Here is a 15,200-nt window from a genome sequence, read left to right on the forward strand (position 1 = left end):
GCCATGGCCCCTCCTCCAATTCTGGAAACGCCTCTTATTCATAGAAAGAAGAAATGGTCAGGAATCTGAGGCATGGGAAGCCTCCTGCCTTTCCAAACCCCTCTGGAAATTATAAGACATATGGAACCTCAGCAGTTGGGCAGTATTTGCAACTGTGGAATTTCACTAAATTCACCACCAATTAACTGAAGTTCCCTTAGATTAACCAAATCACATATCCAACTTGGCACTACAAATTCCACTAGTACAAGACTTTCCAATTGTTGCATTGCTGTCATTTTCTGTGACAACTCAAATTAGAAGACGGTGCATCTTCACCATTTGGTAGCAACTTCTGAATTAGTAGATGGCGCATGTTCACCAGTTGCGGCAGGATCTCATCTTTAACCATTTCATGATTAACTTCTTTAACCATTTCATTATTAACTTCTAACCATAGTTCCTGAAGCTGAGTCATACTGGTCAAATCCTCTGGCTTCATAAATCTGTCATCATTGAGGGAGAGATACAACCTCTTTGATCGCAGTGTTCTCAAAGAGACCAGCTGTGATACTCCCCTTGGCACGCGACTAACCCCCTTGCACTCTATATATTGAAGACATTTAACTTCATTTATCCATTCTGGTAATTTCTTACACATCGGAGGTAGAGCAAGAAACAAGAGACTTTTGAGATGTCTCACACACTCTGGTACCTACCTAATATCTGTATCTCATAAATTCAACACTATGAGGAGTTTCACCTTTCCAATGCTCTCTGGCAATTCAGTGATGCTCGTCTTGCTCAAATCGAGAACACGAAGTCCTCTCATTGCAGTGAACAAGTCTGTTGGAATGCTTCAAATGCGTCCATTCTGGGACAATGAGAATGTACGGAGACACACAGGATGCATCTCTGAGATGGTGTCATCATTTATACCCTTCTTGCCCAATAAAATTCGACACCACTCGCCATTGCTATTTTGAGAGACTTTGTCAAGAGAAAACCCACATCTATTTTCTCTCGATACCTGTATGGCCAAATCTAGTAACAAATCGTGAATTCTATGATATTGGACAAGTGACTCATCCAATTCTTCCTGCCATACTTGAATCACACATAGATTTTCAAGTTGATACAAACAGTCCCATGCCACATGCAACTGGCCGTCTCTTGCTGGAATGAAACCTTCCCCAATCCACAAATTGACTAGGTACTCTGTTAGAAATAGTCAAAAAAAAATATCATGGCGGATCCACATCTGTTATAACCGCTGCAGATTTTCTTGCTAAATGGATATGGATGCTGTCCTCTAGAATAGATCATACAGCATTATCTCCTTATCCTCTAGAAACATCTTTTATTAATTCCCTCTTATCATAGGCTCTCTATAAATAGAGGCCATTGCATTGGTTTGTAATCAATCAGATGAGTGAATAATAATATGCTGTTCTTTTCAGTCTCATTGTAAGAGTGTTTATTTCTGATATCTTTCTCATTGTCTAGTACTTGTATTGCTGCTGATATATCAGTTCTGAGTAGATATCAGATTTCCTATTTTTCAATATGGTATCAGAGCATTTGTGATTCTTGGGCAGTGCTAGCTTGTCTTTGTGCAGAATTCCAGTCGTTTGCAGTAGGCATAAATCTCATTGAGCAACATTTTTTTTTTTTGGTAAAGCAATTGCTATACAAATTTGGTGAGAATTTCTTTAACTGGTTATCTTTACAGTGCTGAAAGTTCTGATTTTTTTTCTTTCTCATCCAAAAAGGAGAGAAGTTGATTAATGGATTCTCTTGGTGTTCCTCTACCATCAATTAAATTGAATGGAAAGAATTACTATGATTGGGTTTCACAAATTGAATTGTCTCTAACTCTACAAAATTGTTATGATATTGCTAATGGTAGTGAGCAGAGACCAACAGGTGCTGGAAAAGAATGTGATGATTGGGATAGGAGAGACAAGAAGGCAGCAGCTTTGATAAAGTTAACACTTTCAGAAGAAGTATTTCCAGAAGTTCGAAATGAAAGAAGTGGAGTGCAAGTATGGAAGATTCTGAAAAATTTATATCAAAATTCAGGTGATGTATGGATTATATCTCTTACCACAGAGTTATATAATCTAAAATTAAAAGGCTCACAAGAAGTAGTGACTCATTTAAGTAAATTAAAAGAAAAGAAAAATGAATTGGCTTCTCTTGGAAAGAGCATAGATGATAAAGATTTTGTGCAAATAATTTTACAAAGTCTTCCAGGCTCTTATCAATCTTTTATAAGGGGACTTGATATTGCTGATAAATTAAAAGGAATCAAATCTGATGAGTTGTGTGCAAAGTTGATTCAAGAAGAAAAACGTCAAATAAAAGAAAGAGAATCCTCTGTTGTTGATTGTGAATCTCAAGCATTTGTAATAAAAGGAAAACAATATCATCAAAGGACACAAGATAATAGATCTAATGGAAAGAATTGGAAGTATGGAGATAATAATAATTCATATAGGAATCAAAATAGAAGTAAGTGAAAATGTCATTACTGTGGTAAGCAAGGACATAAATCTAATGAATGTTACAAAAGGATTAATGATTCAGAAAAGAACACGTTTACAAAATCATTTGATTCAAAGAGGAATGCCTTTTGTGTAGCACTTAAAGCAAATAGTTCTTTTAAGGATGAATGGATAATTGATTCTTGTTGCACATAACATATGTCACATAATAAGGAGTAGTTTGAGTTATTAAATGAAAGCAATGGTGAAAATATATATCTAGGAGATAATAGTTCTCTAAAAGTTCAAGGAAGTGGAAATGTTCAAGTAAATAATGGAATGTTCAAAAATGTGAAGCTTGTTCCTCAACTCTCAACAAATCTTCTATCTGTCTTTCAAATTGCAAATCAAGGATACAAAGTCGAGTTTTACAATGACAAATGCTTAGTCAAGGATGTGAATAAAAATTATGAAGTAACTGCAATTGGTAGAGTGGAAAATGGCCTTTATAAATTTCAAGAATTTGTTGGAAATAAAGATGTATGTGCTATTGCAAAGTATGATGATGTGAGCAGGTTGTGGCATGAGCGTATAGGACATGTAAACTATCAAAGTCTCAAGCTTATGGAGAAGTTGAAGATGGTGCATGGTCTACCAAGAATCTCTCCAACAAAAATAGTATGTGAAGGATGTGCAATGGGCAAGCAACATGTAGAAAGTTTCCCACAAGGAAAATCATGGAGAGCAAAAACACCTTTGCACTTAGTCCATAGCGATGTGATGGGTCCTTTCAAAACGCCCTCACTTGGAGGTGCAAGGTATGTTCTCACATTCATAGATGACTATTCAAGAAAAATTTGGGTATACTTTCTACAAACGAAAGATGAAGTGTTTCATAAATTTAAGGAGTTTAAGGTTCTAACTGAAAAGCAAAGTGGAAATTTTCTAAGAATTATAAGAACAGATAGGGGTTCTGAATACATGAATAAATTTTTTTTGGAATTTTGTAAACAAAATGGCATAAAGAAAGAATCCACTATTTCCTACTCACCACAACAAAATGGGGTAGCAGAAAGGAAAAATAGGACTATAATGGAAATGGTTAGGTGTATGCTCCATTCTAGAAATATAGAAGTACATATTTGGGCTGAAGCAATTCATACAATAGTTTATATTTTAAATAGAACTCATACAAAGGCTGTCATGAACATAACCCCTGAAGAAGCTTGGAGTGGAAGAAAGCCTACTGTATCTCATTTTCGTATTTTTGGTTGCACTGCTTATGCTCACATCCGTGATGAAAAAAAGAAGTAAATTGGAAAGGAAAAGTGAAAAATACATCATGGTGGGATATAGTGAAGAATCAAAAGCATATAGGCTATATAATCCTAATACAAAGGAAATTCACATCAAAAAAAATGTTTGGTTTGATGAAGGCTTTGAGAATACTAATTCTTCTACATTTTCTCAAGTTCCTTTTTTTGAAGAAGATGAGCATATTGACACTAATGTTTTAGAACAAAATATGATATCTCCTACAAAAGGAAAAGAAGTGCAAGATGAAGATTCAAGCAGCAGTGATGATGAAGACACAAGAAATAAAGGAAAAACTTGAAGCATTCAAGAGGTCTATCAAGAAGGTCCCAAGATTGTTGCTAACTATGCTCTCATGGCTAAGGTGATGCAGGTTGAAACTCCAAGCACATTTGAGGAAGCAAAAGGAAAAGAAGAATGGGAGGAGGCTATGCAAGAGGAGTACAACTCCTTGATGAAGAATGGAACTTGGAAATTAGCAAAACTTCCAGAAGGAAAGAATGTGGTTAGTTGCAAATGGACCTACAAAACAAAGTTCACATCAGATGGAGCAATTGAAAGATACAAGGCAAGGTTAGTGGCCCGTGGCTTCTCACAAGAAGAAGGTATTGACTATACTGAAACATTTGTCCTTGTTGCTAAAATGACTTCCATTCGAACTATTATAGCTTTAGCTGCAAAATGTGGATGGAAAATATTTCAAATGGATGTCAAAAGTGCTTTTTTATATGGAGACTTAGAAGAAGAAATTTATATGCAACAACCACCAGGATTTGTTAAACATGGTGAAGAACATCTAGTATGTAGATTGAAGAAATCTCTATATGGCCTTAAACAGGCTCCAAGAGCATGGTACTCCAAAATAAATGAATTCTTTGTAACAAATGGATTTAAAAGGAGCAAAGCTGACCCAGATGTCTATGTCAAGCACATTGAAGGTGAAATTGTTATCATTGTTTTATATGTGGATGATCTAATCCTTATAGGAGATTCTAGCCAATGTATTGATGACATCAAGACACAACTTAAGAAATTTTTTGAGATAACTGATCTTGGATTGATGCACTATTTCTTGGGCATGCAAGTTTGGCAAGAAGATAGTAGGATCTTGCTTTCTCAAACCAAATATGCTATTGATGTATTAAAAAAAATTAATATGAGTGATTGTAAGCCATGTCCTACACCATGTGAAGTAGGTTTAATATTAAGTGTTCATTCTAATCAAAAGAGAGTGGATGGCAAACTATATAGGCAACTTGTTGGTAGTCTCTTGTATCTCACCATAACTAGACCGGACATTGCATATGCAGTTGGTGTTGTCTCTAGGTACATGGAAAATCCACATATTGAACATTGGAAGGCTACTAAGAGAATCTTGAAGTACATCAAAGGCACTTACAAGCTTGGCATTGAGTACCAACATGGAGGAGACCCTACTTTAGTAGGCTATACAGATTCTAATTATGCAAGTGATATTGATGATAGGAAATCAACTTCAGGATATATCTTCCACCTTGGATCCAGACCAATCTCTTGGAGCAGCAAGAAGCAATCTACAGTGACACTATCATCAACAGAAGCTGAATATATTGCAGCATCAAAGGCATCTCAAGAAGCTCTATGGATCCGAAGATTACTTGAAGAGACTTGTCATCTACAAGCTCATCCAACTACCATATTTTGTGTCAACCAAAGCACTATCAAACTTGCAAAGAATCTTGTCTACCATGCAAGATCCAAACATATTGAAGTTCATCATCACTTTGTTCGAGACCTCATGGAGAGTAAAGTCATCAAGTTACACTTCACAGGCACTAAAGATCAAGTTGCAAATATTTTTACCAAATCATTGTCTACAGTCAAATTTCTCAAATTTCGGACCTTGTTATGTCTCAAAGAAGTTAATGTTTAACTTTATTCTTGTACTAATTTCTCCCACACAATATTTTTTGTGGAAGAAATTAAGGGAGGGTGTTAGAAATAGTAAAAAAATATATCATGCGGATCCACATCTGTTATAACCACTGCAGATTTTCTTGCTAAATGGATATGGATGCTGTCCTCCAGAATAGATCATACAACATTATCTTCTTATCCTATAGAAACATCTTTTATTAATTCCCTCCTATCATAGGCTCTCTATAAATAGAGGCCATTGCATTGGTTTGTAATCAATCAGATGAGTGAATAATAATATGCTGTTCTTTTCAGTCTCATTGTAAGAGTGTTTATTTATGATATCTTTCTCATTGTCTAGTACTTGTATTGCTGCTGATATATCAGTTCTGAGTAGATATCAGATTTCCTATTTTTCAATATACTCACACTCTATCTTCTCATCCTCGGGCAAGAAAGATAGATAAGCAAAACATGCTTTAAGACGTGTAGACAGAGAATCATAACCAAGCCTAAGAATAGGCATGATCCGATCCACGTCGGCAGCAAGAACCTCTTGGCATTCTTGTTTTCGCCAGAGATGCACCTATTGTTCTGATTGCTGGTGGTAAATTTACATATTGCTTTACAATCTTATGACCCACTTCTTCCAGATACTTCGGCAGCTCTCTGCCTCCAAATGCATAAACACAAAACAACGTCCAACTCTCTTCATCAGACAAATACTGCATCTCATATATTTGAACGTTCAAATTTGTGCAAACCTCTCTACTTCCTGTGGTAACCACAATTTTGTAGGGGCTATTGGTTCCAGTTGGCAGGCCAAGCCTGGCTAACAAATCCTATTCTCTTTCAGCCCTCCACACATCATCTAACACCACTAGACACCTTTTCCCTTGCAGCCTCTCATGAATCATTGGAGCTAATACCTTCTCATTTACTTCACTATTCATAATTCGTTCACTTAGATCTCTATCTATGTGAAAGATTACATTTTTTGGTAAATTGGAAACAAAATACAATGGAGAGATAGAGAGCCATTGTAAAGACCGCTCTTACGACATGATGCCAAATCATTCATAAAATGAGAAATACCGAAAAAGAAGGATACACATCAGCAATGGAGTTGAAAAGTCAAGATAATTCATTGAGACAACTTGATAAAGATTACAATGTTCATTACATAATCCAAATACAATGCTGTTCTGATAAATACAATGCTCAAAAAATTAGACTTCATTATAACCATTCAAAGAAATGTCGATGTAACTGAAGATGGTACATAGGTACATTACAAAAGATGCATATACATCAATATAGAAAAGATAAGAGATCAACCAATAGGCATTTATAGCTTCTAAGTGTTCGCTGCCCTACTTCAGAGTGATCTAATCCTTAGCCGAAAAATGATGTCTATCTTCTATCTGAACGGGGGTGTGGCCTAGGCGCTTTTACCTCGCCAACCATAGAGTAATACTCCCTCGGGGTTCTTCTTGACAATGAAAAACTCCCCAACCTTGGCATGAGAAGGTTAGCTTCTCAGAACAAGAAGGATCAGATGGATCCGGTGCAGCTGTGAAACTTACTACTGACATCCATTTGCTAAGTAGCCTAATCATAGATATATGGAAGGGAAATAAAAGAATATTCTACACATCAACACATATGCAGAAAGTAAAGAGAACATATTTTCCCATATGTACAATTCAGCATATCTACCCATACACAAAGTTAGAATTAACAATATTTCAATTGAAATAATAATAATAGATGGCTTGGACAAGCACTAAATTTGCCAACATGATGCATGGAGAGTCAAACCATAATGAATCCTACCATGCAACACTTGACAAGTTGAGAGAAGCAAAACAAAATGCATCCATCCCCACCCTCCCAATGCCATAAACACCCATCCATAAGGAGATAAACTTCGGATAATCATAACATCATCAAGGTCTTAATAGTTAACAACGAACAGACTTCAATAAGGATGTAAAGATAGAGTACAAATTTGCATTCAACTATAACAGAGTGCACTCAATTAATCTGCTAGGATACAAACTTGAAACACAAGTGGCATTCGTTTAAAGTTGAAGATATTCAACTAGTTGAAACTAGCTTTACACATTCAGGTATAAAATTGAAGGTAACCAAATCAACATTAACTAGTATTAAAATTTTCAGCACTATTTGCATACATTACAACTGAAGGAATCTCAAGAACATTTACGAATTTGAAAGTACAATTTGCACACAAGATCACCAGTCTAATATTACAAATTAAAAATAGGGCTTGTATCTTCGTCATGATAGACACGAGGTTCCATTTACAATACTCCTAAATACTTTTATGGTTTTCATAGTTTTCATGGGAATACTAATCTACTCTAAGTACTTCTAAATCTTAGACTTGAGGTATGGCTCCCTAATTGTCCAAGAGCCTTTAAAATTTAGCTAGAGTTTGCCCAGATGCTACTTGGAGAAGCTTCCAAACTGGTATTAAATAAGTTTTTAAGTTCTACTTATCAACACTTTTTAGAAAGCTTAGGAAAATGAAAATCTAATCATGAAGTTCAACCTCTTAGCACATAGGTTAAATTTGAGTTCACAACTAGTACTTATTGCTGGAAAACCTATCTTCTAGTCTCCATCAACACTCATTTATTCTCAGATTTTACTAACCATGATATATTTCTAAACTACCTTCAAACTTATGCATCAAACAGCATCACAGTATAATAGAGTGTAGAATTTCACAACAATAAATAAGCAGTCAATAAGCTAAAAGAAATTGATTCCACTCCACATAAAATATACTTGGTTTGAGATGATTCAACAATAGTTAATTCTATACAAGAAGTCCGAGAATGACTACTGATCTAATGGTCAAGTTTTCCAAAATCACACCTGTTTAGTTGGCATCTATTAGAACAAAGCAGTAACAGTTGGTATCTTCCTACAACACTCGTCTTTTAAAGTTCATTCAATAATATAAGTTCACCAACCAATTTGGGAAAATATCAAAGATTAAATGCAAAGTTTATCTCACACATGTGGTGCTACAACAACATTAACACTTGTAGCCACTACAACGCATACTTATTGGCTATAGCAATTAGATTGAAAGGTAAATCACTGTCAGATCAAGAGAGAAAAGGTTCAAATAAGGAAAGAAATAGAAGAGCTTCCCAATCTCTCCCGAGTACACAACAAGGAATGCTGGACAACACAAAACCCTTAGGGAGTTCACATAGTGCTCTGTTGTGAAAGTTATAAAGAGTAACAACAACAGTACAGAGCGTGGGTTTCTCTAATTCATGTGATATAGCTGAAATGATGATGGAAGGGTTTCTATTGCCCAAATTTGCAACCAAGGAATAAATAAAACTCAAGATGACCGGACACAACAATTCTATCATTTTATCAAAAGAAAAGAAGAGATTACTACTGCATTATTTTTGGTGAAGTCATAGGTTATAAACTACAATAGCAAGCAATTGCATTGAATATAAAACACATTCCATAATCAAAGCCCCAAGGAAAAAGGAAAAGAAAAGAAAATTAGGAACCTGGAGTCTTGTTGTTACTCCCACAACTGTCAGCTCTCTTCCTCCTTTGCTGTTGTCTAGACCTTCCCAAACTCGTTTCCCCCTTTCCCCCTCTGGTTACATCCACCAAAAATCCCTTTTCTTGTTTTTCTTACTTTTCCAAACTCCAACCACTTCTCTCAGTTCTTCTCCCCAATTTCGTGTCTCATCTTGCTTCAACATTATGGTCATAATAAATTATTGTTTCCCACAACCTGCGTAACTGCTTCTAGAACCTCAATAAATTCCTTCCTTCCACTTCTCCCCATCTGCTCGTTGGACTCGATCGGGTAAGGCAATTAAATGATCATAATAAATAAAAGAATCGTGATATATTTACAATTTCAGCATAGAAAAAAAATACCACTATCTTGTTTTAAATTACTAACAAAAATTAATACAAGGAAATATGTTTTGTTTGATCTCGCCATGCTTGTACGTTCACATAATTTATTTATTGATTAATTATATGTTTTAAATTACTAATAAAAAAACACATTCCTCATATACCATTTCAAACAAAGTAATTAGAATTTACTTCTATTTTATCATACCCTAAAGATAAGATTTAAACAAAATAGCATGTTGTATTAAATCAAATCATCATAAAAAAACATTGTGTGTATGTGTGTGTTAGCTACACAAAATGATCTGTCTGTCTCCTTCCGAAAAGCCAACTCTTTTCTACCTCAACCACACCCTCGCCTTCGACACTTGTGGACACTCAAACACTCACAAACATAAAGGAGTTAGTATCCATTAGTCGATAATGAAACATCATATGTGAACATCTTAACTATAATGCATATGCACACATCAAAATATGAATAAAAATCACGTCTACAAAGTATCATCAACATGATCGTAAAACGACTTAACCTTTAGTTTAACATAACTTAAAAAATCATTTAATAATATTAATTTCTTGATTAATTAACATATCAAATGACAAGATTAATCTAATCCATGAATTAATCTATCAAGTCTAAAAATAGTTGATGTAGTCAAAATAACAAGGTTGCCACCTATCCGCCACATAGGCACAAACAAGAAGTCGTATGATGAATCGTGACAGCCATACACATATTTCATATCTTTCTCTGATGGTGTTGTAAACATGCTGAAGAAGACTGGGAAGGCATTGTCATCCAACAACCTGATGATGTCATCAACTATGGACTGTATCCCCACAGGGTGTGAATCACTCGGTAGAAGATTGGACCTCTTGCACTCTGCACTTTGAGACGTACTCGCTAATGCTGCTTCTGGTGCAGGCAAAACTTCATGCCAAAGCTTCAGCTTGCCGGCGTCTTCAATAACAGATCTAATGTTTCTTTATGTCCTTAATTCTCCAACTAATCAATCCCCAAGAATGAGTGTCCTTTCTATAGATGAATTCAACAGTACATTCGTCAAAGATATCTTCTACAAGCATGCAAATAATGTGAATTTCCTCCAGCCATTCTTCCACATCCTCATTATGTTTAGACTGTCGATCAACATCTATCAGAAAACCCCTCAAATGTTTGAGTTTCTTGTTTAACCATTTGAAATCATTTCTGAAATTCACCAACAGTTTTGCTTCCTCAGCTAGTTTCTGAACAAACACTACTTTCTATGAACGCAAAATAAATTGGGTCATTAAAGACTTCAAGAAAGTAGAAATGCTAAGCACGCCCAAAAAACAACACAGACTTGATAAGATTGGAATCGATCAGAGAATGGGTATCTCTCGGGCCGATTAAAAATTAGAAAAAGAGAATATGTGAGAATCAATGTGAGTAGGCATTCATAACAACAATTTCTTGGAAAGAAAATTAGCGGAGAGGTCCCACTACTTGATCACGTTCTAATGTTTGTGATGGGAGTTGTCAACTTTAACACCTGTACTTGTTGATTTAATATCTAACATTTTTGATAAGATTGTACCAATAGTTGTGACTTTAAAGTTGCTTTTCCTAATAATGATTACCCATAATTGAATGAAAAAGTGTCCCTTTTCCCAAAAAACAACCACTAATGTGATGCTACATCAGCTGCACAAGTATGGGGGTCTCCAATGCACTATGATTAGTCTCATTTTGTTTTTTGGGCTATTTTAGACACCTTGGCAAAAAGCATGCTGGTGTGGAATCAAATTTTATGATGTGGCTCTGAAACATTAGTTATAAGCAAGGGACTTGCCAAGTAAGCTACTATAAAAAAATGGGAATGATTTGAAGTTTTCACATAGAATTTTGAGAAGCGCTAAATTAGGGTGCTCAACTACTGGGTACTCTCCCTAAGTAGTATTGTGAAAAGAAAACTTCATTGTCTCTTTTATGTGTTTCACTGATATGATCATGGCTTCTCCAACTAGCCATTCAATTTTGTTCATGTACTTCCCTTGACAGTCAATCATGGGTAGCGTCTATGGAGGCATGAAATTGGGGACACAACTATCCTCTCACAAAATTGTCCCGCCATACCAAAAAGGTACATAAAACCAATGATACATACATTCTTTTGGATCCTTTTTCCCCATCCTTTTTTATGGCATGATACATACATCTAGGTGCATATGTCCTTCCTAGGTGTCTTGTCAGGGTGTTTAATTTAAGTAACAATTTTGGATCATTTTTATTAATCTCGTACATAAGTCAAGTAATGGGGTTCTAGTGAAATTGTCACTGTGGGCTGCCTTCATATGAATTCTTATTGGTAATGCAAACTCATTTGATGCAATTTCGTGGACCTAAATGTTGCATGAAGTTAGATAACTATTTACGTACCTCCAATGCCAGCCATTATTGTTACTTCACTGTAGAGTTAAACATTTGAAATGAGTTAGCTATTCAAAATTCAAATATCCAGGGTGAGAACCATGATCACGTCAATTATATTATTCTTAGAAAATTCATATCAAAGGAAGCATTCAAGCTACGACGATGCGATTTTTCATTTCTCGCATGATCACAAGTAGTTTCAGGCTTAAGCAAATTCAATTTGCGACTGTGCAAAGTTAACTACAATAGTTCAGATTCATGTGCTCTCGCATCATCGCACACAGTTAAGACTTACCTTAGGTTTAGGCTGTAAGGTTGTAGAATTAAGTATCAAATGAAAGCAGATTAGTTGGATTGATTTAACTCCATCAATGAGCTTCAAAGGTCTACATTGTGAACATGCAAAAGTCAAAAGCCCAGTCAAATCCAATGCTTTCATGAGGTCGCAAAGGGTAAAGAGATAACCACAGTTTAGCCTATGAAGTGGCAAAATGCCTTTGGTTCCTTCATCAGAGGATTAAATGTTAAACCTTAGGTTTAATTTGTGAATGAGTGACGAGTAGACAATGTCTCAGTGGGGTTGGTTCATGTGAGGTCTTTCATCACATCATCAAAGTGTTGTCTTTCTCATCGGATGAGGGCAAATTGATCAATCGATTTTCTCTATCGGATGCTTCAATTTCTTAAGTTGCAAACAAGCGAAAGTCAACAGCTCATTAAAGTCAAATGTTTGTATGATTGCTTGTGGTTGATGTCTACCCATGGTTAGGGTTGCAAAACAACTAAATATAGAGAGTGCATCATCATGGGGTTAATACCGCAGTCAAGTTTTTTGTGACAATGGTGCAATGACAGTTAGTATGCCATGATCTTTGCAATCAAATTCCTTACACACAAACAAACTTTATCAATTTGAATTTCTGAAAGCTCTGAAAATCTCTACAAATTCTTGAAATCTCTCAACAATCTAGCTTCTATCTTTGGATTATGCAAAATACTGTAGCTCAGGAAACTATTATGTCAATATCATTAATTGAGAAAAATAATAGAGATGCATTTATATCTATTTATGTGAATGTGTGTGAAACATCTCAAATTTCATATAAAAGTACAAAATGGAAAAATCTTCAGGAAATCACTTTAAGTCATAATGAGGCTCTTTAATAGACATTTTTGTCCTTATTTGTATTAAAACCAATGCTCGTGACCCAACTACTCTCTTTGTTCACCGTTCTGCAGTCATCTTTTGCTTTAACACTTAAGCATCGACGCATGGGTGATGATAGCCTTACACCCCTTTTGCTGCTTCGCAATCTAATCATCGATTTTAGCTATTAACTACATGACTGGGCACCTTAAACATTTGATATCTCTTTAACTTATCTAACAATATTTTTGCCTCATGACTGTGCCAACAAGGATATTTTATGTTCTTTCAACCTAGTCACTGCTTCATAGTCTATTCTTATTGGCATTTTTTAACATTGCGAGTGAGCGATCATTCTATCCTACTTTGATCTTGACTTGTTCACTTGGTCATAGTTTAAACCTTTCCTATGATTCCTAACTATGCAACTAGGTGCCTGAGCACTTTTAACCAGTTTCACCAAGTTGTAACTTATCTTCTTTATTGCTTAGCTAACAACTCAATTACACAATTTAGCATTCTATTAACCTTTTCACATCATCATAGCCTAAGAGTTGGATATCTATTTTAACCATGCAAATCAAAAAATATGAATTTTCTTGACTTCATATTTATATCTTCACAAATTCACACTTCATCCTGTATATCATGATTTACTTTCCAAGAAAAAAATAGTTAATGAACATATTGGAGTGATGAAGTGACAAAGACAACTTTACAAGATCATGACTTAAAACATGTTAGAGGCAAGACCTCAAATATGAAAAATAGAGATGTTGTATTGCTATAATTCATGGCAATATCGTATTTTTGGTGATTGAAAATGAGGAGATATAAAAAATGCAAAACAATTTCATCCATTCTTTCATTATGTAATCCGATACATTTATATGATATGTGTTGAATGTTTTTGGGTAGCTTCAATTTTACCGAAAACACATCACAGTTTCATCTATAATTGGATATTATTATTGGGTAGTAAGGTTAGTATATTATTGAAACCACATTACAATTTCATGCATATTTTGATATTGTTAATGAATCATAATATCAAAAATGCATAATAGTTTCATTCATATTTTCATGCATAGTTTGTAGTTGAAAACAACAATAAAAAATGGAAAACTATGTCTACATTTTCATGATTCTGGAAAAAAAAGATTTACTTGGTTTGTCTTTAGTGCATGGGACAGGGGCTAATTTCCCACAAAAAAGCACCAAAGACAAAATAAAGTCAAACTTTTTTTTTGCAGATTCATGAAAATAAAGTGAAAATTTTCCATTTTTTTTGTAGTTTTCAACTACAAACTATGTAGATCATGAAGATCAAATGCTGAAATTTTTAAAAAAATCCATGATGTTTTTGACCTTTTGAAAATTGGTCAATTGTACATTTTTGTGAGAGGATAGCCGCATCCCATTCCTAAGGGGACTATCCTCCCACAAAAATGTAGAGTTGACCAATTTTCAAAAGATTGAAAATATCATGGATTTTTTTTAAAAATTTCAGCATTTGATCTACATAATCTCATAGTTTACAGTTGAAAACAATAGAAAAATTGGAAAAAAAATATGAAAAAAAGAGTCCTAGCTCTATCGTATTTCAGTTAAGATGTTGCAAAATTGTCATGGTCACTCCATCACTCCATTATGATCACTAACCATTTTGGAGTTGTAGAGGTGTGAAGCAGTTAGGATAAAGGTCATCACGACATCACAACTATTTAGGTTAACCTTCAACTTTGGGTTGCGAAGGAGCAATTCACTGAAGAATGCATGATCATGGCCTAGTTCTGGCTTAAAAGATTTTAAGTTGCAATGTTGCTAATGATAACCATGGTGGTCAAGTTTGGAAGCCTTCATAGCTTCACGGGAAGTTATGCATAACCTAAGCTTGTAGTCACAAAGTAGCAAAAGCCTCTAATCATATCTTCATAAGGTTTAATGGAAAATTAAAATTTGTAGTTGTGAAGTTGCAAAAGATATAAAGCAACAGTTAAATTTAGGGTCATCACTTCATTGCATA

The 15,200-nt window shown here is 35.0% G+C and overlaps 1 pseudogene; it reads right to left on the reverse strand.

Annotated features, from left to right (window-relative positions):
* Positions 1–274: 274 nt before the first annotated feature.
* Positions 275–13,349, reverse strand: LOC149561799 (putative disease resistance protein RGA3; annotated as a pseudogene).
* Between the last annotated feature and the right edge of the window lie 1,851 nt (positions 13,350–15,200).

Source organism: Cupressus sempervirens, chromosome 4 (assembly GCF_028749045.1).
Source record: "Cupressus sempervirens isolate cs-2001-9-10 chromosome 4, ASM2874904v1, whole genome shotgun sequence".
Classification (NCBI taxonomy): Eukaryota; Viridiplantae; Streptophyta; class Pinopsida; order Cupressales; family Cupressaceae; genus Cupressus; species Cupressus sempervirens.